Here is a 25,824-nt window from a genome sequence, read left to right on the forward strand (position 1 = left end):
AAACTCTGTCTCTCAAACTCTCTCTCTCAAACTCTCCACACTTCAATTCCGCCTGTTGACTCCAAGCTCTCCAAACTCAAAATCCCGCTCCAATAGGCGACCCCCCAATTTATCCCCGCTATCATTACGCCTTAATTAATTAGTCCGCGTCCCAACGGCACTCCGCGTGATCGTACACCTGCTTCTCGCCAGACTTCCAGACGCCTCTCCGGCCCCGGCAACAGCACCAAACAATCACAGCCGTCCTTGGCTCTCCCAGCTTAATTGTCCCAACATTACCTGCACTGTATTTGCCTTCGTTACAGGCTGACCCAACATGAACCCCAATGACATTGCCTTCACAACAGGCTGACCCAACATAAACCGCACTGTCTCTGTTTCCATGCAATACGCACCTTTCTACTCCACTACACAGGCAAGAAGACTTCCTCATCACAAGTGATTCAAGCAAGACAATACCCACCATTTGTTGACAAACTAGTTGTCGTTTAGACGGACGCATGATCCGAGAAATAGGGAATTCCAATATTTACTCAGAAACATCCGTGAAGAATGATCATAGCCAAGATGCATTTCATTAAGGAAATGCAGTGATTATGAATAATGTTTAATTGAGGGTAGTGCTGCATCTTATCGCCAAATTTAATCGAAATTGTACTGCTAGTGTCATGCATGGTATGAAGCGTACAATTCGACTTCGTGCGGGGCTGGGCTACGGCCTATGTGAGACAATGGTTCATGGAAAAATATATCACAGAACTGATTAACAAAATATCATCAAGTTACTTCATATCCACACCAGAAGGGCAGCACTATCTTACCTGCCCTACAACAGGAAGACAATTGGTCGTATAGTAGTCATAGCAGTGTTATAAATTTTCATTTTACATGTTTTTAATGCTGACCCCTTGCATGCCAACGTGATTTTTTGCATTGTGTTTCCCTCCATAATATATGTAATGCTCTCAATCACTCTTTGTCCGTGTCTTTTGTTTTTCTCATATTTATATTTCACCATACTTTCCTGCCAACTTCCATTATCGAAAATTTATCAATTCTATTGTGATAGCAAAGTTTAATTGAAATCACAAAATTGGTGTTAATTCACAAAAGAGCATCATTCTGTCAGAAGTGGGTTTCAAACCCACGCCTCCAGGGGAGACTGAGACCTGAACGCAGCGCCTTAGACCACTCGGCGATCCTGACTGTGGCATGGTGTCACAATAGGATAATTTTAATCCATTCTCAGCAATCGATCCACGTGGTTCGTGTGAAATATACATTCTCATTATTTATCCAGCCAAGACCACTTCCTCATCACCAGTGAATCAAGCAAGACAGTACCCACCATTATTGACAAACTAGTTGTCATTTAGACGGACGCTTGATCCTAGAAATAGGGAATTCCAATATTTACTCAGAAACATCCGTGAAGAATAATCATAACCAAGATGCATTTGATCAAGGAAATGCAGTGATTGTCAGTAATGTTTAATTGAGGGTAGTGCCGAATCTTATCGCCAAATTTAATCGAAATTGTACCGCTAGTGTCATGCATGGTGTGAAGCGTACAATTCGACTTCGTGCAGGGCTGGTCTACGGCCTATGTGAGACAATGGTTCATGGAAAAATATATCACAGAACTGAGTGACAAAATATCATCAAGTTACTTCATATCCACACCAGAAGGGCAGCACTATCCTACCTGCCCTACAACAGGAAGACAATTATGAGACCTCCTTTGCCAGTAACAAGATATAGTAATAGGTTTTACCCTTTTAACTGGCACAAAAAACTGACACCTTTATTCAAGGCATCATGTCTGCAATAACCGCAACACAAGGAGTCAAAATGCAAACAAAAAGACAACTCTGATAATAGGACAGTGCATATTATTCGATCCAACTTCCATTAATGAATATTTCTCAATTTTATAGTGATGGCAAAGTTTAATTGAAATCACAAAATTGATGTTAATTCACAAAAGAGCATCATTCTGTCAGAAATGGGATTCAAACCCACGCCTCCAGGGGAGACTGCGACCTGAACGCAGCGCCTTAGACCGCTCGGCCATCCTGACTGTGGCATGGTGTCACAATAGGATAGTTTTAATCCATTCTCAGCATCGATCCACGTGGTTCGTGTGAAATATACATTCTCATTATTTATCCAGGTGCAGTGTTAGATTTCACTCGGACAACTTCTGTCTTTCTCCGAACACCGCTTTATCTACAACTCTCAGCATGTCCTCCACATTCTACAGTATCCAGGTCGCCACGGCTCGCTCGCCGTGCGTCACTCGACTCGCTCGCCACCTTTGTCTCTCCATTCCCCACGATTACTTCACTTACTCCGCACTCAGCGTCTTCGCACACAGCGACTTCGCACACAGCGTCTTCACACACAGCGACTTCGCACCCAGCGTCTTACAAACTCTGTCTCTCAAACTCTCTCTCTCAAACTCTCCACACTTCAATTCCGCCTGTTGACTCCAAGCTCTCCAAACTCAAAATCCCGCTCCAATAGGTGACCCCCCAATTTATCCCCGCTATCATTACGCCTTAATTAATTAGTCCGCGTCCCAACGGCACTCCGCGTGATCGTACACCTGCTTCTCGCCAGACTTCCAGACGCCTCTCCGGCCCCGGCAACAGCACCAAACAATCACAGCCTTCCTTCGCTCTCCCAGCTTAATTGTCCCAACATTACCTGCACTGTATTTGCCTTCGTTACAGGCTGACCCAACATGAACCCCAGTGACATTGCCTTCACAACAGGCTGACCCAACATAACCGCACTGTCTCTGTTTCCATGCAATACGCACCTTTCTACTCCACTACACAGGCAAGAAGACTTGCTCATCACAAGTGATTCAAGCAAGACAATGCCCACCATTTGTTGACAAACTAGTTGTCGTTTAGACGGACGCATGATCCGAGAAATAGGGAATTCCAATATTTACTCAGAAACATCCGTGAAGAATAATCATAGCCAAGATGCATTTCATCAAGGAAATGCAGTCATTATTGGTAATGTTTAATTGAGGGTAGTGCTGCATCTTATCGCCAAATTTAATCGAAATTGTACTGCTAGTGTCATGCATGGTATGAAGCGTACAATTCGACTTCGTGCAGGGCTGGCCTACGGCCTATGTGAGGCAATGGTTCATGGAAAAATATATCACAGAACTGATTAACAAAATATCATCAAGTTACTTCATATCCACACCAGAAGGGCAGCACTATCTTACCTGCCCTATAACAGGAAGACAATTGGTCGTATAGTAGTTATAGCAGTGTAATATATTTTCATTTTACATGTTTTTAATGCTGACCCCTTGCATACCAACGTGATTTTTTGCATTGTGTTTCCCTCCATAATATATATGTAATGCTCTCAATCACTCTTTGTCCTTGTCTTTTGTTTTTCTCATATTTAAATTTCACCATACTTTCCTGCCAACTTCCATTATCGAATATTTCTCAATTCTATTGTGATAGCAAAGTTTAATTGAAATCACAAAATTGTTGTTAATTCACAAAAGAGCATCATTCTGTCAGAAGTGGGATTCGAACCCACGCCTCCAGGGGAGACTGCGACCTGAACGCAGCGCCTTAGACCGCTCGGCCATCCTGACTGTGGCATGGTGTCACAATAGGATAATTTTAATCCATTCACAGCAATCGATCCACGTGGTTCGTGTGAAATATACATCCTCATTATTTATCCAGGTGTAGTGTTCGATGTCACTCGGACAACTTCTGTCTTTCTCCGAACACCGTTTTATCTACAACTCTCAGCATGTCCTCCACATTCTACAGTATCCAGGTCGCCACGGCTCGCTCGCCGTGCGTCACTCGACTCGCTCGCCACCTTTGTCTCTCCATTCCCCACGATTACTTCACTTACTCCGCACTCAGCGTCTTTGCACACAGCGACTTCGCACACAGCGTCTTCGCACACAGCGACTTCGCACCCAGCGTCTTACAAACTCTGTCTCTCAAACTCTCTCTCTCAAACTCTCCACACTTCAATTCCGCCTGTTGACTCCAAGCTCTCCAAACTCAAAAATCCCGCTCCAATAGGCGACCCCCCAATTTATCCCCGCTATCATTACGCCTTAATTAATTAGTCCGCGTCCCAACGGCACTCCGCGTGATCGTACACCTGCTTCTCGCCAGACTTCCAGACGCCTCTCCGGCCCCGGCAACAGCACCAAACAATCACAGCCGTCCTTGGCTCTCCCAGCTTAATTGTCCCAACATTACCTGCACTGTATTTGCCTTCTTTACAGGCTGACCCAACATGAACCCCAATGACATTGTCTACACCACAGGCTGACCCAACATAAACCGCACTGTCTCTGTTTCCATGCAATACGCACCTTTCTACTCCACTACACAGGCAAGAAGACTTCGTCATCACAAGTGATTCAAGCAAGACAATACCCACCATTTGTTGACAAACTAGTTGTCGTTTAGACGGACGCATGATCCGAGAAATAGGGAATTCCAATATTTACTCAGAAACATCCATGAAGAATAATCATAACCAAGATGCATTTGATCAAGGAAATGCAGTGATTGTCAGTAATGTTTAATTGAGGGTAGTGCCGAATCTTATCGCCAAATTTAATCGAAATTATACTGCTAGTGTCATGCATGGTATGAAGCGCACAATTCGACTTCGTGCAGGGCTGGTCTACGGCCTATGTGAGACAATGGTTGATGGAAAAAAATATCACAAAACTGATTCACAAAATTTCATCAAGTAATCCACACCAGAGGGGCAGCACTATCCGACCTGCCCTACAACAGGAAGACAATTGGTCGTATAGTAGTCATAGCAATGTTATAAATGTTCATTTTACATGTTTTTAATGCTGACCCCTTGCATATCAACGTGATCGTTTACATTGTGTTTCCCTCCATAATATATATGTAATGCTCTCAATCACTCTTTGTGCGTGTCTTTTGTTTTTCTCATATTTATATTTCACCATACTTTCCTGCCAACTTCCATTATCGAATATTTCTCAATTCTATTGTGATAGCAAAGTTTAATTGAAATCACAAAATTGTTGTTAATTCACAAAAGAGAACCATTCTGTCAGACGTGGGATTTGAACCCACGCCTCCAGGGGAGACTGCGACCTGAACGCAGCGCCTTAGACCGCTCGGCCATCCTGACTGTGGCATGGTGTCACAATAGGATCATTTTAATCCTTTCTTAGCAATCGATCCACGTGGTTCGTGTGAAATATACATTCTCATTATTTATCCAGGTGTAGTGTTCGATTTCACTCGGACAACTTCTGTCTTTCTCCGAATACCGCTTTATCTACAACTCTCAGCATGTCCTCCCCATTCTACAGTATCCTGGTCGCCACGGCTCGCTCGCCGTGCTCAACTCGACTCGCTCGCCACCTTTGTCTCTCCATTCCCCGCGATTACTTCACTTACTCTGCACTCAGCGACTTCGCACCCAGCGTCTTCGCACACAGCGTCTTACAAACTCTCTCTCTCAAACTCTCTCTCTCAAACTCTCCACACTTCAATTCTGCCTGTTGACTCCAAGCTCTCCAAACTCAAAATCCCGCTCCAATTGCCGACCCCCCAATTTATCCCCGCTATCATTACGCCTTAATTAATTAGTCCGCGTCCCAACGGCACTCCGCGTGATCGTACACCTGCTTCTCGCCAGACTTCCAGACGCCTCTCCGGCCCCGGCAACAGCACCAAACAATCACAGCCGTCCTTGGCTCTCCCAGCTTAATTGTCCCAACATTACCTGCACTGTATTTGCCTTCGTTACAGGCTGACCCAACATGAACCCCAATGACATTGCCTTCACAACAGGCTGACCCAACATAAACCGCACTGTCTCTGTTTCCATGCAATACGCACCTTTCTACTCCAATACACAGGCAAGAAGACTTCCTCATCACAAGTGATTCAAGCAAGACAATACCTACCATTTTTTGACAAACTAGTTGTCGTTTAGACGGACACATGATCCGAGAAATAGGGAATTCCAATATTTACTCAGAAACATCCGTGAAGAATAATCATAGCCAAGATGCATTTCATCAAGGAAATGCAGTGATTATGAGTAATGTTTAATTGAGGGTAGTGCTGCATCTTATCGCCAAATTTAATCGAAATTGTACTGCTAGTGTCATGCATGGTATGAAGCGTACAATTCGACTTCGTGCAGGGCTGGCCTACAGCCTATGTGAGACAATGGTTCATGGAAAAATATATCACAGAACTGATTAACAAAATATCATCAAGTTACTTCATATCCACACCAGAAGGACAGCACTATCTTACCTGACCTATTACAGGAAGACAATTGGTCGTATAGTAGTCATAGCCATGTTATAAATTTTCATTTTAACATGTTTTTAATGCCGGTCCCGTGCATACCAACGTGATTTTTTGCATTGTGTTTCCCTCCATAATATATGTAATGCTCTCAATCACTCTTTGTGCGTGTCTTTTGTTTTTCTCATATTTATATTTCACCATACTTTCCTGCCAATTCCATTATCGAATATTTCTCAATTCTATTGTGATAGCAAAGTTTAATTGAAATTACAAAATTGTTGTTAATTCACAAAAAGCATCATTCTGTCAGAAGTGGGATTCGAACCCACGCCTCCGTGGGAGAATGCGACCTGAACGCAGTGCCTTAGACCGCTCGGCCAACCTGACTGTGGCATGGTGTCACAATAGGATAATTTTAATCCATTCTCAGCAATCGATCCACGTGGTTCGTGTGAAATATACATTCTCATTATTTATCCAGGTATCGTGTTCGATGTCACTCGGACAACTTCTGTCTTTCTCCGAACACTGCTTTCTCTACAACTCTCAGCATGTCCTCCACATTCTACAGTATCCAGGTCGCCACGGCTCGCTCGCCGTGCTTCACTAGACTCGTTCGCCACCGTTGTCTCTCCAGTCCCCACGATTACTTCACTTACTCCGCACTCAGCGTCTTCGCACACAGCGACTTCGCACACAGCGTCTTACAAACTCTGTCTCTCAAACTCTCTCTCTCAAACTCTCCACACTTCAATTCTGCCTGTTACTCCAAGCTCTCCAAACTCAAAATCCCGCTCCAATTGCCGACCCCCCCAATGTATCCCGGCTATCATTACGCCTTAATTAATTAGTCCGCGTCCCAACGGCACTCCACGTGATCGTACACCTGCTTCTCGCCAGACTTCCAGACGCCTGTCCGACCCCGGCAACAGCACCAAACAATCACAGCCTTCCTTGGCTCTCCCAGCTTAATTGTCCCAACATTACCTGCACTGTATTTGCCTTCATTACAGGCTGACCCAACATGAACCCCAATGACATTGCCTTCACAACAGGCTGACCCAACATAAACCGCACTGTCTCTGTTTCCATGCAATACGCACCTTTCTACTCCACTACACAGGCAAGAAGACTTCCTCATCACAAGTGATTCAAGGAAGACAATACCTACCATTTTTTGACAAACTAGTTGTCGTTTAGACGGACACATGATCCGAGAAATAGGGAATTCCAATATTTACTCAGAAACATCCGTGAAGAATAATCATAGCCAAGATGCATTTCATCAAGGAAATGCAGTAATTATGAGTAATGTTTAATTGAGGGTAGTGCTGCATCTTATCGCCAAATTTATTCGAAATTGTACTGCTAGTGTCATGCATGGTATGAAGCGTACAATTCGACTTCGTGCAGGGCTGGCCTACGGCCTATGTGAGACAATGGTTCATGGAAAAATATATCACAGAACTGATTAACAAAATATCATCAAGTTACTTCATATCCACACCAGAAGGGCAGCACTATCTTACCTGACCTATTACAGGAAGACAATTGGTCGTATAGTAGTCATAGCCATGTTATAAATTTTCATTTCACATGTTTTTAATGCCGGTCCCTTGCATACCAACGTGACTTTTTGCATTGTGTTTCCCTCCATAATATATGTAATGCTCTCAATCACTCTTTGTGCGTGTCTTTTGTTTTTCTCATATTTATATTTCACCATGCTTTCCTGCCAACTTCCATTATCGAATATTTCTCAATTCTATTGTGATAGCAAAGTTTAATTGAAATTACAAAATTGTTGTTAATTCACAAAAGAGCATCATTCTGTCAGAAGTGGGATTCAAACCCACGCCTCCAGGGGAGACTGCGACCTGAACACAGCGCTTTAGACCGCTCGGCCATCCTGACTGTGGCATGGTGTCACAATAGGATAATTTTAATCCATTCTCAGCAATCGATCCACGTGGTTCGTGTGAAATATACATTCTCATTATTTATCCAGGTGTAGTGTTCGATGTCACTCGGACAACTTCTGTCTTTCTCCGAACACCGCTTTATCTACAACTCTCAGCATGTCCTCCACATTCTACAGTATCCAGGTTGCCACGGCTCGCTAGCCGTGCTTCACTCGAGTCGCTCGCCACCTTTGACTCTCCATTCCCCACGATTACTTCACTTACTCCGCACTCAGCGTCTTCGCACACAGCGACTTCGCACACAGCGTCTTACAAACTCTGTCTCTCAAACTCTGTCTCTCAAACTCTCCACACTTCAATTCTGCCTGTTGACTCCAAGCTCTCGAAACTCAAAATCCCGGTCCAATTGCCGACCCGCCAATTTATCCCCGCTATCATTACGCCTTAATTAATTAGTCCGCGTCCCAACGGCACTCCGCGTGATCGTACACCTGCTTCTCGCCAGACTTCCAGACGCCTCTCCGGGCCCGGCGACAGCACCAAACAATCACAGCCGTCCTTGGCTCTCCCAGCTTAATTGTCCCAACATTACCTGCACTGTATTTGCCTTCGTTACAGGCTGACCCAACATGAACCCCAATGACATTGCCTTCACAACAGGCTGACCCAACATAAACCGCACTGTCTCTGTTTCCATACAATATGCACCTTTCTACTCCACTACACAGGCAAGAAGACTTCCTCATCACAAGTGATTCAAGCAAGACAATACCCACCATTTGTTGACAAACTAGTTGTCGTTTAGACGGACGCATGATCCGAGAAATAGGGAATTCCAATATTTACTCAGAAACATTCGTGAAGAATAATCATAGCCAAGATGCATTTCATCAAGGAAATGCAGTCATTATTGGTAATGTTTAATTGAGGGTAGTGCTGCATCTTATCGCCAAATTTAATCGAAATTGTACTGCTAGTGTCATGCATGGTATGAAGCGTACAATTCGACTTCGTGCAGGGCTGGCCTACGGCCTATGTGAGGCAATGGTTCATGGAAAAATATATCACAGAACTGATTAACAAAATATCATCAAGTTACTTCATATCCACACCAGAAGGGCAGCACTATCTTACCTGCCCTATAACAGGAAGACAATTGGTCGTATAGTAGTTATAGCAGTGTAATAAATTTTCATTTGACATGTTTTTAATGCTGACCCCTTGCATACCAACGTGATTTTTTGCATTGTGTTTCCCTCCATAATATATATGTAATGCTCTCAATCACTCTTTGTCCTTGTCTTTTGTTTTTCTCATATTTAAATTTCACCATACTTTCCTGCCAACTTCCATTATCGAATATTTCTCAATTCTATTGTGATAGCAAAGTTTAATTGAAATCACAAAATTGTTGTTAATTCACAAAAGAGCATCATTCTGTCAGAAGTGGGATTCGAACCCACGCCTCCAGGGGAGACTGCGACCTGAACGCAGCGCCTTAGACCGCTCGGCCATCCTGACTGTGGCATGGTGTCACAATAGGATAATTTTAATCCATTCTCAGCAATCGATCCACGTGGTTCGTGTGAAATATACATCCTCATTATTTATCCAGGTGTAGTGTTCGATGTCACTCGGACAACTTCTGTCTTTCTCCGAACACCGTTTTATCTACAACTCTCAGCATGTCCTCCACATTCTACAGTATCCAGGTCGCCACGGCTCGCTCGCCGTGCTTCACTCGACTCGTTCGCTACCTTTGTCTCTCCATTCGCCACGATTACTTCACTTACTCCGCACTCTGCGTCTTCGCACACAGCAACTTCGCACACAGCGTCTTCGCACACAGCGACTTCGCACCCAGCGTCTTACAAACTCTGTCTCTCAAACTCTCTCTATCAAACTCTCCATACTTCAATTCTGCTTGTTACTCGAAGCTCTCCAAACTCAAAATCCCGCTCCAATTGCCGACCCCCCAATGTATCCCCGCTATCATTACGCCTTAATTAATTAGTCCGCGTCCCAACGGCACTCCACTTGATCGTACACCTGCTTCTCGCCAGACTTCCAGACGCCTCTCCGGCCCCGGCAACAGCACCAAACAATCACAGCCTTCCTTGGCTCTCCCAGCTTAATTGTCCCAACATTACCTGCACTGTATTTGCCTTCATTACAGGCTGACCCAACATGAACCCCAATGACATTGCCTTCACAACAGGCTGACCCAACATAAACCGCACTGTCTCTGTTTCCATGCAATACGCACCTTTCTACTCCACTACACAGGCAAGAAGACTTGCTCATCACAAGTGATTCAAGCAAGACAATGCCCACCATTTGTTGACAAACTAGTTGTCGTTTAGACGGACGCATGATCCGAGAAATAGGGAATTCCAATATTTACTCAGAAACATCTGTGAAGAATAATCATAGCCAAGATACATTTCATCAAGGAAATGCAGTCATTATTGGTAATGTTTAATTGAGGGTAGTGCTGCATCTTATCGCCAAATTTAATCGAAATTGTACTGCTAGTGTCATGCATGGTATGAAGCGTACAATTCGACTTCGTGCAGGGCTGGCCTACGGCCTATGTGAGGCAATGGTTCATGGAAAAATATATCACAGAACTGATTAACAAAATATCATCAAGTTACTTCATATCCACACCAGAAGGGCAGCACTATCTTACCTGCCCTATAACAGGAAGACAATTGGTCGTATAGTAGTTATAGCAGTGTAATAAATTTTCATTTGACATGTTTTTAATGCTGACCCCTTGCATACCAACGTGATTTTTTGCATTGTGTTTCCCTCCATAATATATATGTAATGCTCTCAATCACTCTTTGTCCTTGTCTTTTGTTTTTCTCATATTTAAATTTCACCATACTTTCCTGCCAACTTCCATTATCGAATATTTCTCAATTCTATTGTGATAGCAAAGTTTAATTGAAATCACAAAATTGTTGTTAATTCACAAAAGAGCATCATTCTGTCAGAAGTGGGATTCGAACCCACGCCTCCAGGGGAGACTGCGACCTGAACGCAGCGCCTTAGACCGCTCGGCCATCCTGACTGTGGCATGGTTTCACAATAGGATAATTTTAATCCATTCTCAGCAATCGATCCACGTGGTTCGTGTGAAATATACATCCTCATTATTTATCCAGGTGTAGTGTTCGATGTCACTCGGACAACTTCTGTCTTTCTCCGAACACCGTTTTATCTACAACTCTCAGCATGTCCTCCACATTCTACAGTATCCAGGTCGCCACGGCTCGCTCGCCATGCTTCACTCGACTCGTTCGCTACCTTTGTCTCTCCATTCGCCACGATTACTTCACTTACTCCGCACTCAGCGTCTTCGCACACAGCAACTTCGCACACAGCGTCTTCGCACACAGCGACTTCGCACCCAGCGTCTTACAAACTCTGTCTCTCAAACTCTCTCTATCAAACTCTCCATACTTCAATTCTGCTTGTTACTCGAAGCTCTCCAAACTCAAAATCCCGCTCCAATTGCCGACCCCCCAATGTATCCCCGCTATCATTACGCCTTAATTAATTAGTCCGCGTCCCAACGGCACTCCACTTGATCGTACACCTGCTTCTCGCCAGACTTCCAGACGCCTCTCCGGCCCCGGCAACAGCACCAAACAATCACAGCCTTCCTTGGCTCTCCCAGCTTAATTGTCCCAACATTACCTGCACTGTATTTGCCTTCATTACAGGCTGACCCAACATGAACCCCAATGACATTGCCTTCACAACAGGCTGACCCAACATAAACCGCACTGTCTCTGTTTCCATGCAATACGCACCTTTCTACTCCACTACACAGGCAAGAAGACTTGCTCATCACAAGTGATTCAAGCAAGACAATGCCCACCATTTGTTGACAAACTAGTTGTCGTTTAGACGGACGCATGATCCGAGAAATAGGGAATTCCAATATTTACTCAGAAACATCCGTGAAGAATAATCATAGCCAAGATACATTTCATCAAGGAAATGCAGTCATTATTGGTAATGTTTAATTGAGGGTAGTGCTGCATCTTATCGCCAAATTTAATCGAAATTGTACTGCTAGTGTCATGCATGGTATGAAGCGTACAATTCGACTTCGTGCAGGGCTGGCCTACGGCCTATGTGAGGCAATGGTTCATGGAAAAATATATCACAGAACTGATTAACAAAATATCATTAAGTTACTTCATATCCACACCAGAAGGGCAACACTATCTTACCTGCCCTATAACAGGAAGACAATTGGTCGTATAGTAGTTATAGCAGTGTAATAAATTTTCATTTTACATGTTTTTAATGCTGACCCCTTGCATACCAACGTGATTTTTTGCATTGTGTTTCCCTCCATAATATATATGTAATGCTCTCAATCACTCTTTGTCCTTGTCTTTTGTTTTTCTCATATTTAAATTTCACCATACTTTCCTGCCAACTTCCATTATCGAATATTTCTCAATTCTATTGTGATAGCAAAGTTTAATTGAAATCACAAAATTGTTGTTAATTCACAAAAGCGCATCATTCTGTCAGAAGTGGGATTCGAACCCACGCCTCCAGGGGAGTCTGCGACCAGAACGCTGCGCCTTAGACCGCTCGGCCATCCTGACTGTGGCATGGTGTCACAATAGGATAATTTTAATCCATTCTCAGCAATCGATCCACGTGGTTCGTGTGAAATATACATCCTCATTATTTATCCAGGTGTAGTGTTCGATGTCACTCGGACAACTTCTGTCTTTCTCCGAACACCGCTTTATCTACAACTCTCAGCATGTCCTCCACATTCTACAGTATCCAGGTCGCCACGGCTCGCTCGCCGTGCTTCACTCGACTCGTTCGCCACCTTTGTCTCTCCATTCGCCACGATTACTTCACTTACTCCGCACTCAGCGTCTTCGCACACAGCAACTTCGCACACAGCGTCTTCGCACACAGCGACTTCGCACCCAGCGTCTTACAAACTCTGTCTCTCAAACTCTCTCTATCAAACTCTCCATACTTCAATTCTGCTTGTTACTCGAAGCTCTCCAAACTCAAAATCCCGCTCCAATTGCCGACCCCCCAATGTATCCCCGCTATCATTACGCCTTAATTAATTAGTCCGAGTCCCAACGGCACTCCACTTGATCGTACACCTGCTTCTCGCCAGACTTCCAGACGCCTCTCCGGCCCCGGCAACAGCACCAAACAATCACAGCCTTCCTTGGCTCTCCCAGCTTAATTGTCCCAACATTACCTGCACTGTATTTGCCTTCATTACAGGCTGACCCAACATGAACCCCAATGACATTGCCTTCACAACAGGCTGACCCAACATAAACCGCACTGTCTCTATTTCCATGCAATACGCACCTTTCTACTCCACTACACAGGCAAGAAGACTTGCTCATCACAAGTGATTCAAGCAAGACAATGCCCACCATTTGTTGACAAACTAGTTGTCGTTTAGACGGACGCATGATCCGAGAAATAGGGAATTCCAATATTTACTCAGAAACATCCGTGAAGAATAATCATAGCCAAGATGCATTTCATCAACGAAATGCAGTGATTATGAGTAATGTTTAATTGAGGGTAGTGCTGCATCTTATCGCCAAATTTAATCGAAATTGTACTGCTAGTGTCATGCATGGTATGAAGCGTACAATTCGACTTCGTGCAGGGCTGGCCTACAGCCTATGTGAGACAATGGTTCATGGAAAAATATATCACAGAACTGATTAACAAAATATCATCAAGTTACTTCATATCCACACCAGAAGGGCAGCACTATCTTACCTACCCTATAACAGGAAGACAATTGGTCGTATAGTAGTCATAGCCATGTTATAAATTTTCATTTTACATGTTTTTAATGCCGGTCCCTTGCATACCAATGTGATTTTTTGCATTGTGTTTCCCTCCATAACATATGTAATGCTCTCAATCACTCTTTGTGCGTGTCTTTTGTTTTTCTCATATTTATATTTCACCATACTTTCCTGCCAATTCCATTATCGAATATTTCTCAATTCTATTGTGATAGCAAAGTTTAATTGAAATTACAAAATTGTTGTTAATTCACAAAAGAGCATCATTCTGTCAGAAGTGGGATTCGAACCCACGCCTCCAGGGGAGACTGCGACCTGAACGCAGCGCCTTAGACCGCTCGGCCATCCTGACTGTGGCATGGTGTCACAATAGGATAATTTTAATCCATTCTCAGCAATCGATCCACGTGGTTCGTGTGAAATATACATTCTCATTATTTATCCAGGTGCAGTGTTCGATTTCACTCGGACAACTTCTGTCTTTCTCCGAACACCGCTTTATCTACAACTCTCAGCATGTCCTCCACATTCTACAGTATCCAGGTCGCCACGGCTCGCTCGCCGTGCGTCACTCGACTCGCTCGCCACCTTTGTCTCTCCATTCCCCACGATTACTTCACTTACTCCGCACTCAGCGTCTTTGCACACAGCGACTTCGCACACAGCGTCTTCGCACACAGCGACTTCGCACCCAGCGTCTTACAAACTCTGTCTCTCAAACTCTCTCTCTCAAACTCTCCACACTTCAATTCCGCCTGTTGACTCCAAGCTCTCCAAACTCAAAATCCCGCTCCAATAGGCGACCCCCCAATTTATCCCCGCTATCATTACGCCTTAATTAATTAGTCCGCGTCCCAACGGCACTCCGCGTGATCGTACACCTGCTTCTCGCCAGACTTCCAGACGCCTCTCCGGCCCCGGCAACAGCACCAAACAATCACAGCCTTCCTTCGCTCTCCCAGCTTAATTGTCCCAACATTACCTGCACTGTATTTGCCTTCGTTACAGGCTGACCCAACATGAACCCCAGTGACATTGCCTTCACAACAGGCTGACCCAACATAACCGCACTGTCTCTGTTTCCATGCAATACGCACCTTTCTACTCCACTACACAGGCAAGAAGACTTCCTCATCACAAGTGATTCAAGCAATACAATACCCACCATTTTGAGACAACCTAATTGTCGTTTAGACGGACGCATGATCCTAGAAATAGGGAATTCCAATATTTACTCAGAAACATCCGTGAAGAATAATCATGACCAAGATGCATTTGATCAAGGAAATGCAGTGATTGTTAGTAATGTTTAATTGATGGTAGTGCTGCATCTTATCGCCAAATTTAATCGAAATTGTACTGCTAGTGTCATGCATGGTATGAAGCGTACAATTCGACTTCGTGCAGGGCTGGTCTACGCCCTATGTGAGACAATGGTTCATGGAAAAATATATCACAGAACTGAGTGACAAAATATCATCAAGTTACTTCAAATCCACACCAGAAGGGCAGCACTATCCGACCTGCCCTACAACAGGAAGACAATTGGTCGTATAGTAGTCATAGCAGTGTTATACATTTTCATTTTACATGTTTTTAATGCTTACCCCTTGCATACCAATGTGATTGTTTACATTGTGTTTCCCTCCATAATATATATGTAATGCTCTCAATCACTCTTTGTCCTTGTCTTTTGTTTTTCTCATATTTATATTTCACCATACTTTCCTGCCAATTCCATTATCGAATATTTCTCAATTCTATTGTGATAGCAAAGTTTAATTGAAATTACAAAATTGTTGTTAATTCACAAAAGAGCATCATTCTGTCAGAAGTGGGATTCGAACCCACGCCTCCAGGGGAGACTGCGACCTGAACGCAGCGCCTTAGACCGCTCGGCCATCCTGACTGTGGCATGGTGTCACAATAGGATAATTTTAATCCATTCTCAGCAATCGATCCACGTGGTTCGTGTGAAATATACATTCTCATTATTTATCCAGGTGCAGTGTTCGATTTCACTCGGACAACTTCTGTCTTTCTCCGAACACCGCTTTGTCTACAACTCTCAGCATGTCCTCCACATTCTACAGTATCCAGGTCGCCACGGCTCGCTCGCCGTGCGTCACTCGACTCGCTCGCCACCTTTGTCTCTCCATTCCCCACGATTACTTCACTTACTCCGCACACAGCGTCTTCGCACACAGCGACTTCGCACACAGCGTCTTACAAACTCTGTCTCTCAAACTCTCTCTATCAAACTCTCCATACTTCAATTCTGCTTGTTACTCGAAGCTCTCCAAACTCAAAATCCCGCTCCAATTGCCGACCCCCCAATGTATCCCCGCTATCATTACGCCTTAATTAATTAGTCCGCGTCCCAACGGCACTCCACTTGATCGTACACCTGCTTCTCGCCAGACTTCCAGATGCCTCTCCGGCCCCGGCAACAGCACCAAACAATCACAGCCTTCCTTGGCTCTCCCAGCTTAATTGTCCCAACATTACCTGCACTGTATTTGCCTTCATTACAGGCTGACCCAACATGAACCCCAATGACATTGCCTTCACAACAGGCTGACCCAACATAAACCGCACTGTCTCTGTTTCCATGCAATACGCACCTTTCTACTCCACTACACAGGCAAGAAGACTTGCTCATCACAAGTGATTCAAGCAAGACAATGCCCACCATTTGTTGACAAACTAGTTGTCGTTTAGACGGACGCATGATCCGAGAAATAGGGAATTCCAATATTTACTCAGAAACATCCGTGAAGAATAATCTTGACCAAGATGCATTTGATCAAGGAAATGCAGTGATTGTTAGTAATGTTTAATTGATGGTAGTGCTGCATCTTATCGCCAAATTTAATCGAAATTGTACTGCTAGTGTCATGCATGGTATGAAGCGTACAATTCGACTTCGTGCAGGGCTGGTCTACGCCCTATGTGAGACAATGGTTCATGGAAAAATATATCACAGAACTGAGTGACAAAATATCATCAAGTTACTTCAAATCCACACCAGAAGGGCAGCACTATCCGACCTGCCCTACAACAGGAAGACAATTGGTCGTATAGTAGTCATAGCAGTGTTATACATTTTCATTTTACATGTTTTTAATGCTGACCCCTTGCATACCAATGTGATTGTTTACATTGTGTTTCCCTCCATAATATATATGTAATGCTCTCAATCACTCTTTGTCCTTGTCTTTTGTTTTTCTCATATTTATATTTCACCATACTTTCCTGCCAATTCCATTATCGAATATTTCTCAATTCTATTGTGATAGCAAAGTTTAATTGAAATTACAAAATTGTTGTTAATTCACAAAAGAGCATCATTCTGTCAGAAGTGGGATTCGAACCCACGCCTCCAGGGGAGACTGCGACCTGAACGCAGCACCTTAGACCGCTCGGCCATCCTGACTGTGGCATGGTGTCACAATAGGATAATTTTAATCCATTCTCAGCAATCGATCCACGTGGTTCGTGTGAAATATACATTCTCATTATTTATCCAGGTGCAGTGTTCGATTTCACTCGGACAACTTCTGTCTTTCTCCGAACACCGCTTTATCTACAACTCTCAGCATGTCCTCCACATTCTACAGTATCCAGGTCGCCACGGCTCGCTCGCCGTGCGTCACTCGACTCGCTCGCCACCTTTGTCTCTCCATTCCCCACGATTACTTCACTTACTCCGCACTCAGCGTCTTCGCACACAGCGACTTCGCACACAGCGTCTTCGCACACAGCGACTTCGCACCCAGCGTCTTACAAACTCTGTCTCTCAAACTCTCTCTCTCAAACTCTCCACACTTCAATTCCGCCTGTTGACTCCAAGCTCTCCAAACTCAAAATCCCGCTCCAATAGGCGACCCCCCAATTTATCCCCGCTATCATTACGCCTTAATTAATTAGTCCGCGTCCCAACGGCACTCCGCGTGATCGTACACCTGCTTCTCGCCAGACTTCCAGACGCCTCTCCGGCCCCGGCAACAGCACCAAACAATCACAGCCTTCCTTCGCTCTCCCAGCTTAATTGTCCCAACATTACCTGCACTGTATTTGCCTTCGTTACAGGCTGACCCAACATGAACCCCAGTGACATTGCCTTCACAACAGGCTGACCCAACATAACCGCACTGTCTCTGTTTCCATGCAATACGCACCTTTCTACTCCACTACACAGGCAAGAAGACTTCCTCATCACAAGTGATTCAAGCAATACAATACCCACCATTTTGAGACAACCTAATTGTCGTTTAGACGGACGCATGATCCTAGAAATAGGGAATTCCAATATTTACTCAGAAACATCCGTGAAGAATAATCATGACCAAGATGCATTTGATCAAGGAAATGCAGTGATTGTTAGTAATGTTTAATTGATGGTAGTGCTGCATCTTATCGCCAAATTTAATCGAAATTGTACTGCTAGTGTCATGCATGGTATGAAGCGTACAATTCGACTTCGTGCAGGGCTGGTCTACGCCCTATGTGAGACAATGGTTCATGGAAAAATATATCACAGAACTGAGTGACAAAATATCATCAAGTTACTTCAAATCCACACCAGAAGGGCAGCACTATCCGACCTGCCCTACAACAGGAAGACAATTGGTCGTATAGTAGTCATATCAGTGTTATACATTTTCACTTTACATGTTTTTAATGCTGACCCCTTGCATACCAATGTGATTGTTTACATTGTGTTTCCCTCCATAATATATATGTAATGCTCTCAATCACTCTTTGTCCTTGTCTTTTGTTTTTCTCATATTTATATTTCACCATACTTTCCTGCCAATTCCATTATCGAATATTTCTCAATTCTATTGTGATAGCAAAGTTTAATTGAAATTACAAAATTGTTGTTAATTCACAAAAGAGCATCATTCTGTCAGAAGTGGGATTCGAACCCACGCCTCCAGGGGAGACTGCGACCTGAACGCAGCGCCTTAGACCGCTCGGCCATCCTGACTGTGGCATGGTGTCACAATAGGATAATTTTAATCCATTCTCAGCAATCGATCCACGTGGTTCGTGTGAAATATACATCCTCATTATTTATCCAGGTGTAGTGTTCGATGTCACTCGGACAACTTCTGTCTTTCTCCGAACACCGTTTTATCTACAACTCTCAGCATGTCCTCCACATTCTACAGTATCCAGGTCGCCACGGCTCGCTCGCCGTGCTTCACTCGACTCGTTCGCCACCTTTGTCTCTCCATTCGCCACGATTACTTCACTTACTCCGCACTCAGCGTCTTCGCACACAGCGACTTCGCACACAGCGACTTCGCACACAGCGACTTCGCACACAGCGACTTCGCACACAGCGTCTTACAAACTCTGTCTCTCAAACTCTCTCTATCAAACTCTCCATACTTCAATTCTGCTTGTTACTCGAAGCTCTCCAAACTCAAAATCCCGCTCCAATTGCCGACCCCCCAATGTATCCCCGCTATCATTACGCCTTAATTAATTAGTCCGCGTCCCAACGGCACTCCACTTGATCGTACACCTGCTTCTCGCCAGACTTCCAGACGCCTCTCCGGCCCCGGCAACAGCACCAAACAATCACAGCCTTCCTTGGCTCTCCCAGCTTAATTGTCCCAACATTACCTGCACTGTATTTGCCTTCATTACAGGCTGACCCAACATGAACCCCAATGACATTGCCTTCACAACAGGCTGACCCAACATAAACCGCACTGTCTCTGTTTCCATGCAATACGCACCTTTCTACTCCACTACACAGGCAAGAAGACTTGCTCATCACAAGTGATTCAAGCAAGACAATGCCCACCATTTGTTGACAAACTAGTTGTCGTTTAGACGGACGCATGATCCGAGAAATAGGGAATTCCAATATTTACTCAGAAACATCCGTGAAGAATAATCATAGCCAAGATGCATTTCATCAAGGAAATGCAGTCATTATTGGTAATGTTTAATTGAGGGTAGTGCTGCATCTTATCGCCAAATTTAATCGAAATTGTACTGCTAGTGTCATGCATGGTATGAAGCGTACAATTCGACTTCGTGCAGGGCTGGCCTACGGCCTATGTGAGACAATGGTTCATGGAAAAATATATCACAGAACTGAGTGACAAAATATCATCAAGTTACTTCAAATCCACACCAGAAGGGCAGCACTATCCGACCTGCCCTACAACAGGAAGACAATTGGTCGTATAGTAGTCATAGCAGTGTTATACATTTTCATTTTACATGTTTTTAATGCTGACCCCTTGCATACCAATGTGATTGTTTACATTGTGTTTCCCTCCATAATATATATGTAATGCTCTCAATCACTCTTTGTCCTTGTCTTTTGTTTTTCTCATATTTATATTTCACCATACTTTCCTGCCAATTCCATTATCGAATATTTCTCAATTCTATTGTGATAGCAAAGTTTAATTGAAATTACAAAATTGTTGTTAATTCACAAAAGAGCATCATTCTGTCAGAAGTGGGATTCGAACCCACGCCTCCAGGGGAGACTGCGACCTGAACGCAGCGCCTTAGACCGCTCGGCCATCCTGACTGCGGCATGGTGTCACAATAGGATAATTTTAATCCATTCTCAGCAATCGATCCACGTGGTTCGTGTGAAATATACATCCTCATTATTTATCCAGGTGTAGTGTTCGATGTCACTCGGACAACTTCTGTCTTTCTCCGAACACCGTTTTATCTACAACTCTCAGCATGTCCTCCACATTCTACAGTATCCAGGTCGCCACGGCTCGCTCGCCGTGCTTCACTCGACTCGTTCGCCACCTTTGTCTCTCCATTCGCCACGATTACTTCACTTACTCCGCACTCAGCGTCTTTGCACACAGCGACTTCGCACACAGCGACTTCGCACACAGCGACTTCGCACACAGCGTCTTACAAACTCTGTCTCTCAAACTCTCTCTCTCAAACTCTCCATACTTCAATTCTGCTTGTTACTCGAAGCTCTCCAAACTCAAAATCCCGCTCCAATTGCCGACCCCCCAATGTATCCCCGCTATCATTACGCCTTAATTAATTAGTCCGCGTCCCAACGGCACTCCACTTGATCGTACACCTGCTTCTCGCCAGACTTCCAGACGCCTCTCCGGCCCCGGCAACAGCACCAAACAATCACAGCCTTCCTTGGCTCTCCCAGCTTAATTGTCCCAACATTACCTGCACTGTATTTGCCTTCGTTACAGGCTGACCCAACATGAACCCCAATGACATTGCCTTCACAACAGGCTGACCCAACATAAACCGCACTGTCTCTGTTTCCATGCAATACGCACCTTTCTACTCCACTACACAGGCAAGAAGACTTGCTCATCACAAGTGATTCAAGCAAGACAATGCCCACCATTTGTTGACAAACTAGTTGTCGTTTAGACGGACGCATGATCCGAGAAATAGGGAATTCCAATATTTACTCAGAAACATCCGTGAAGAATAATCATAGCCAAGATGCATTTCATCAAGGAAATGCAGTCATTATTGGTAATGTTTAATTGAGGGTAGTGCTGCATCTTATCGCCAAATTTAATCGAAATTGTACTGCTAGTGTCATGCATGGTATGAAGCGTACAATTCGACTTCGTGCAGGGCTGGCCTACGGCCTATGTGAGACAATGGTTCATGGAAAAATATATCACAGAACTGAGTGACAAAATATCATCAAGTTACTTCAAATCCACACCAGAAGGGCAGCACTATCCGACCTGCCCTACAACAGGAAGACAATTGGTCGTATAGTAGTCATAGCAGTGTTATACATTTTCATTTTACATGTTTTTAATGCTGACCCCTTGCATACCAATGTGATTGTTTACATTGTGTTTCCCTCCATAATATATATGTAATGCTCTCAATCACTCTTTGTCCTTGTCTTTTGTTTTTCTCATATTTATATTTCACCATACTTTCCTGCCAATTCCATTATCGAATATTTCTCAATTCTATTGTGATAGCAAAGTTTAATTGAAATTACAAAATTGTTGTTAATTCACAAAAGAGCATCATTCTGTCAGAAGTGGGATTCGAACCCACGCCTCCAGGGGAGACTGCGACCTGAACGCAGCGCCTTAGACCGCTCGGCCATCCTGACTGTGGCATGGTGTCACAATAGGATAATTTTAATCCATTCTCAGCAATCGATCCACGTGGTTCGTGTGAAATATACATTCTCATTATTTATCCAGGTGCAGTGTTCGATTTCACTCGGACAACTTCTGTCTTTCTCCGAACACCGCTTTATCTACAACTCTCAGCATGTCCTCCACATTCTACAGTATCCAGGTCGCCACGGCTCGCTCGCCGTGCGTCACTCGACTCGCTCGCCACCTTTGTCTCTCCATTCCCCACGATTACTTCACTTACTCCGCACACAGCGTCTTCGCACACAGCGACTTCGCACACAGCGTCTTACAAACTCTGTCTCTCAAACTCTCTCTATCAAACTCTCCATACTTCAATTCTGCTTGTTACTCGAAGCTCTCCAAACTCAAAATCCCGCTCCAATTGCCGACCCCCCAATGTATCCCCGCTATCATTACGCCTTAATTAATTAGTCCGCGTCCCAACGGCACTCCACTTGATCGTACACCTGCTTCTCGCCAGACTTCCAGACGCCTCTCCGGCCCCGGCAACAGCACCAAACAATCACAGCCTTCCTTGGCTCTCCCAGCTTAATTGTCCCAACATTACCTGCACTGTATTTGCCTTCATTACAGGCTGACCCAACATGAACCCCAATGACATTGCCTTCACAACAGGCTGACCCAACATAAACCGCACTGTCTCTGTTTCCATGCAATACGCACCTTTCTACTCCACTACACAGGCAAGAAGACTTGCTCATCACAAGTGATTCAAGCAAGACAATGCCCACCATTTGTTGACAAACTAGTTGTCGTTTAGACGGACGCATGATCCGAGAAATAGGGAATTCCAATATTTACTCAGAAACATCCGTGAAGAATAATCATAGCCAAGATGCATTTCATCAACGAAAGGCAGTGATTATGAGTAATGTTTAATTGAGGGTAGTGCTGCATCTTATCGCCAAATTTAATCGAAATTGTACTGCTAGTGTCATGCATGGTATGAAGCGTACAATTCGACTTCGTGCAGGGCTGGCCTACAGCCTATGTGAGACAATGGTTCATGGAAAAATATATCACAGAACTGATTAACAAAATATCATCAAGTTACTTCATATCCACACCAGAAGGGCAGCACTATCTTACCTACCCTATAACAGGAAGACAATTGGTCGTATAGTAGTCATAGCCATGTTATAAATTTTCATTTTACATGTTTTTAATGCCGGTCCCTTGCATACCAATGTGATTTTTTGCATTGTGTTTCCCTCCATAACATATGTAATGCTCTCAATCACTCTTTGTGCGTGTCTTTTGTTTTTCTCATATTTATATTTCACCATACTTTCCTGCCAATTCCATTATCGAATATTTCTCAATTCTATTGTGATAGCAAAGTTTAATTGAAATTACAAAATTGTTGTTAATTCACAAAAGAGCATCATTCTGTCAGAAGTGGGATTCGAACCCACGCCTCCAGGGGAGACTGCGACCTGAACGCAGCGCCTTAGACCGCTCGGCCATCCTGACTGTGGCATGGTGTCACAATAGGATAATTTTAATCCATTCTCAGCAATCGATCCACGTGGTTCGTGTGAAATATACATTCTCATTATTTATCCAGGTGCAGTGTTCGATTTCACTCGGACAACTTCTGTCTTTCTCCGAACACCGCTTTATCTACAACTCTCAGCATGTCCTCCACATTCTACAGTATCCAGGTCGCCACGGCTCGCTCGCCGTGCGTCACTCGACTCGCTCGTCACCTTTGTCTCTCCATTCCCCACGATTACTTCACTTACTCCGCACTCAGCGTCTTCGCACACAGCGACTTCGCACACAGCGTCTTCGCACACAGCGACTTCGCACCCAGCGTCTTACAAACTCTGTCTCTCAAACTCTCTCTCTCAAACTCTCCACACTTCAATTCCGCCTGTTGACTCCAAGCTCTCCAAACTCAAAATCCCGCTCCAATAGGCGACCCCCCAATTTATCCCCGCTATCATTACGCCTTAATTAATTAGTCCGCGTCCCAACGGCACTCCGCGTGATCGTACACCTGCTTCTCGCCAGACTTCCAGACGCCTCTCCGGCCCCGGCAACAGCACCAAACAATCACAGCCTTCCTTCGCTCTCCCAGCTTAATTGTCCCAACATTACCTGCACTGTATTTGCCTTCGTTACAGGCTGACCCAACATGAACCCCAGTGACATTGCCTTCACAACAGGCTGACCCAACATAACCGCACTGTCTCTGTTTCCATGCAATACGCACCTTTCTACTCCACTACACAGGCAAGAAGACTTCCTCATCACAAGTGATTCAAGCAATACAATACCCACCATTTTGAGACAACCTAATTGTCGTTTAGACGGACGCATGATCCTAGAAATAGGGAATTCCAATATTTACTCAGAAACATCCGTGAAGAATAATCATGACCAAGATGCATTTGATCAAGGAAATGCAGTGATTGTTAGTAATGTTTAATTGATGGTAGTGCTGCATCTTATCGCCAAATTTAATCGAAATTGTACTGCTAGTGTCATGCATGGTATGAAGCGTACAATTCGACTTCGTGCAGGGCTGGTCTACGCCCTATGTGAGACAATGGTTCATGGAAAAATATATCACAGAACTGAGTGACAAAATATCATCAAGTTACTTCAAATCCACACCAGAAGGGCAGCACTATCCGACCTGCCCTACAACAGGAAGACAATTGGTCGTATAGTAGTCATAGCAGTGTTATACATTTTCATTTTACATGTTTTTAATGCTGACCCCTTGCATACCAATGTGATTGTTTACATTGTGTTTCCCTCCATAATATATATGTAATGCTCTCAATCACTCTTTGTCCTTGTCTTTTGTTTTTCTCATATTTATATTTCACCATACTTTCCTGCCAATTCCATTATCGAATATTTCTCAATTCTATTGTGATAGCAAAGTTTAATTGAAATTACAAAATTGTTGTTAATTCACAAAAGAGCATCATTCTGTCAGAAGTGGGATTCGAACCCACGCCTCCAGGGGAGACTGCGACCTGAACGCAGCGCCTTAGACCGCTCGGCCATCCTGACTGTGGCATGGTGTCACAATAGGATAATTTTAATCCATTCTCAGCAATCGATCCACGTGGTTCGTGTGAAATATACATCCTCATTATTTATCCAGGTGTAGTGTTCGATGTCACTCGGACAACTTCTGTCTTTCTCCGAACACCGTTTTATCTACAACTCTCAGCATGTCCTCCACATTCTACAGTATCCAGGTCGCCACGGCTCGCTCGCCGTGCTTCACTCGACTCGTTCGCTACCTTTGTCTCTCCATTCCCCACGATTACTTCACTTACTCCGCACTCAGCGTCTTCGCACACAGCAACTTCGCACACAGCGTCTTCGCACACAGCGACTTCGCACCCAGCGTCTTACAAACTCTGTCTCTCAAACTCTCTCTATCAAACTCTCCATACTTCAATTCTGCTTGTTACTCGAAGCTCTCCAAACTCAAAATCCCGCTCCAATTGCCGACCCCCCAATGTATCCCCGCTATCATTACGCCTTAATTAATTAGTCCGCGTCCCAACGGCACTCCACTTGATCGTACACC

At 44.2% G+C, this 25,824-nt stretch overlaps 14 non-coding genes across 14 annotated transcripts; all 14 read right to left on the reverse strand.

Moving 5' to 3' along the window:
• Positions 1-1,997: 1,997 nt before the first annotated feature.
• TRNAL-CAG (transfer RNA leucine (anticodon CAG)) lies at positions 1,998-2,080 on the reverse strand. The gene has a single exon. It is a non-coding gene; the product is annotated as a tRNA-Leu (tRNA).
• A 1,474-nt stretch (positions 2,081-3,554) lies between these two features.
• Positions 3,555-3,637, reverse strand: TRNAL-CAG (transfer RNA leucine (anticodon CAG)). The gene has a single exon. It is a non-coding gene; the product is annotated as a tRNA-Leu (tRNA).
• Positions 3,638-5,107: 1,470 nt separating this feature from the next.
• TRNAL-CAG (transfer RNA leucine (anticodon CAG)) lies at positions 5,108-5,190 on the reverse strand. Its single transcript has one exon. It is a non-coding gene; the product is annotated as a tRNA-Leu (tRNA).
• A 4,499-nt stretch (positions 5,191-9,689) lies between these two features.
• On the reverse strand, positions 9,690-9,772 carry TRNAL-CAG (transfer RNA leucine (anticodon CAG)). Its single transcript has one exon. It is a non-coding gene; the product is annotated as a tRNA-Leu (tRNA).
• Positions 9,773-11,247: 1,475 nt separating this feature from the next.
• Positions 11,248-11,330, reverse strand: TRNAL-CAG (transfer RNA leucine (anticodon CAG)). The gene has a single exon. It is a non-coding gene; the product is annotated as a tRNA-Leu (tRNA).
• Positions 11,331-12,805: 1,475 nt separating this feature from the next.
• Positions 12,806-12,888, reverse strand: TRNAQ-CUG (transfer RNA glutamine (anticodon CUG)). Its single transcript has one exon. It is a non-coding gene; the product is annotated as a tRNA-Gln (tRNA).
• A 1,472-nt stretch (positions 12,889-14,360) lies between these two features.
• On the reverse strand, positions 14,361-14,443 carry TRNAL-CAG (transfer RNA leucine (anticodon CAG)). Its single transcript has one exon. It is a non-coding gene; the product is annotated as a tRNA-Leu (tRNA).
• A 1,474-nt stretch (positions 14,444-15,917) lies between these two features.
• On the reverse strand, positions 15,918-16,000 carry TRNAL-CAG (transfer RNA leucine (anticodon CAG)). Its single transcript has one exon. It is a non-coding gene; the product is annotated as a tRNA-Leu (tRNA).
• Positions 16,001-17,444: 1,444 nt separating this feature from the next.
• TRNAL-CAG (transfer RNA leucine (anticodon CAG)) lies at positions 17,445-17,527 on the reverse strand. Its single transcript has one exon. It is a non-coding gene; the product is annotated as a tRNA-Leu (tRNA).
• Positions 17,528-19,001: 1,474 nt separating this feature from the next.
• TRNAL-CAG (transfer RNA leucine (anticodon CAG)) lies at positions 19,002-19,084 on the reverse strand. The gene has a single exon. It is a non-coding gene; the product is annotated as a tRNA-Leu (tRNA).
• A 1,489-nt stretch (positions 19,085-20,573) lies between these two features.
• On the reverse strand, positions 20,574-20,656 carry TRNAL-CAG (transfer RNA leucine (anticodon CAG)). Its single transcript has one exon. It is a non-coding gene; the product is annotated as a tRNA-Leu (tRNA).
• Positions 20,657-22,130: 1,474 nt separating this feature from the next.
• TRNAL-CAG (transfer RNA leucine (anticodon CAG)) lies at positions 22,131-22,213 on the reverse strand. Its single transcript has one exon. It is a non-coding gene; the product is annotated as a tRNA-Leu (tRNA).
• A 1,442-nt stretch (positions 22,214-23,655) lies between these two features.
• Positions 23,656-23,738, reverse strand: TRNAL-CAG (transfer RNA leucine (anticodon CAG)). The gene has a single exon. It is a non-coding gene; the product is annotated as a tRNA-Leu (tRNA).
• Positions 23,739-25,212: 1,474 nt separating this feature from the next.
• On the reverse strand, positions 25,213-25,295 carry TRNAL-CAG (transfer RNA leucine (anticodon CAG)). The gene has a single exon. It is a non-coding gene; the product is annotated as a tRNA-Leu (tRNA).
• Between the last annotated feature and the right edge of the window lie 529 nt (positions 25,296-25,824).

This window comes from Petromyzon marinus, chromosome 35 (genome assembly GCF_048934315.1).
Source record: "Petromyzon marinus isolate PM22_M1 ecotype Great Lakes invasive population chromosome 35, UKy_Petmar_22M1.pri1.0, whole genome shotgun sequence".
Lineage (NCBI taxonomy): Eukaryota > Metazoa > Chordata > Hyperoartia > Petromyzontiformes > Petromyzontidae > Petromyzon > Petromyzon marinus.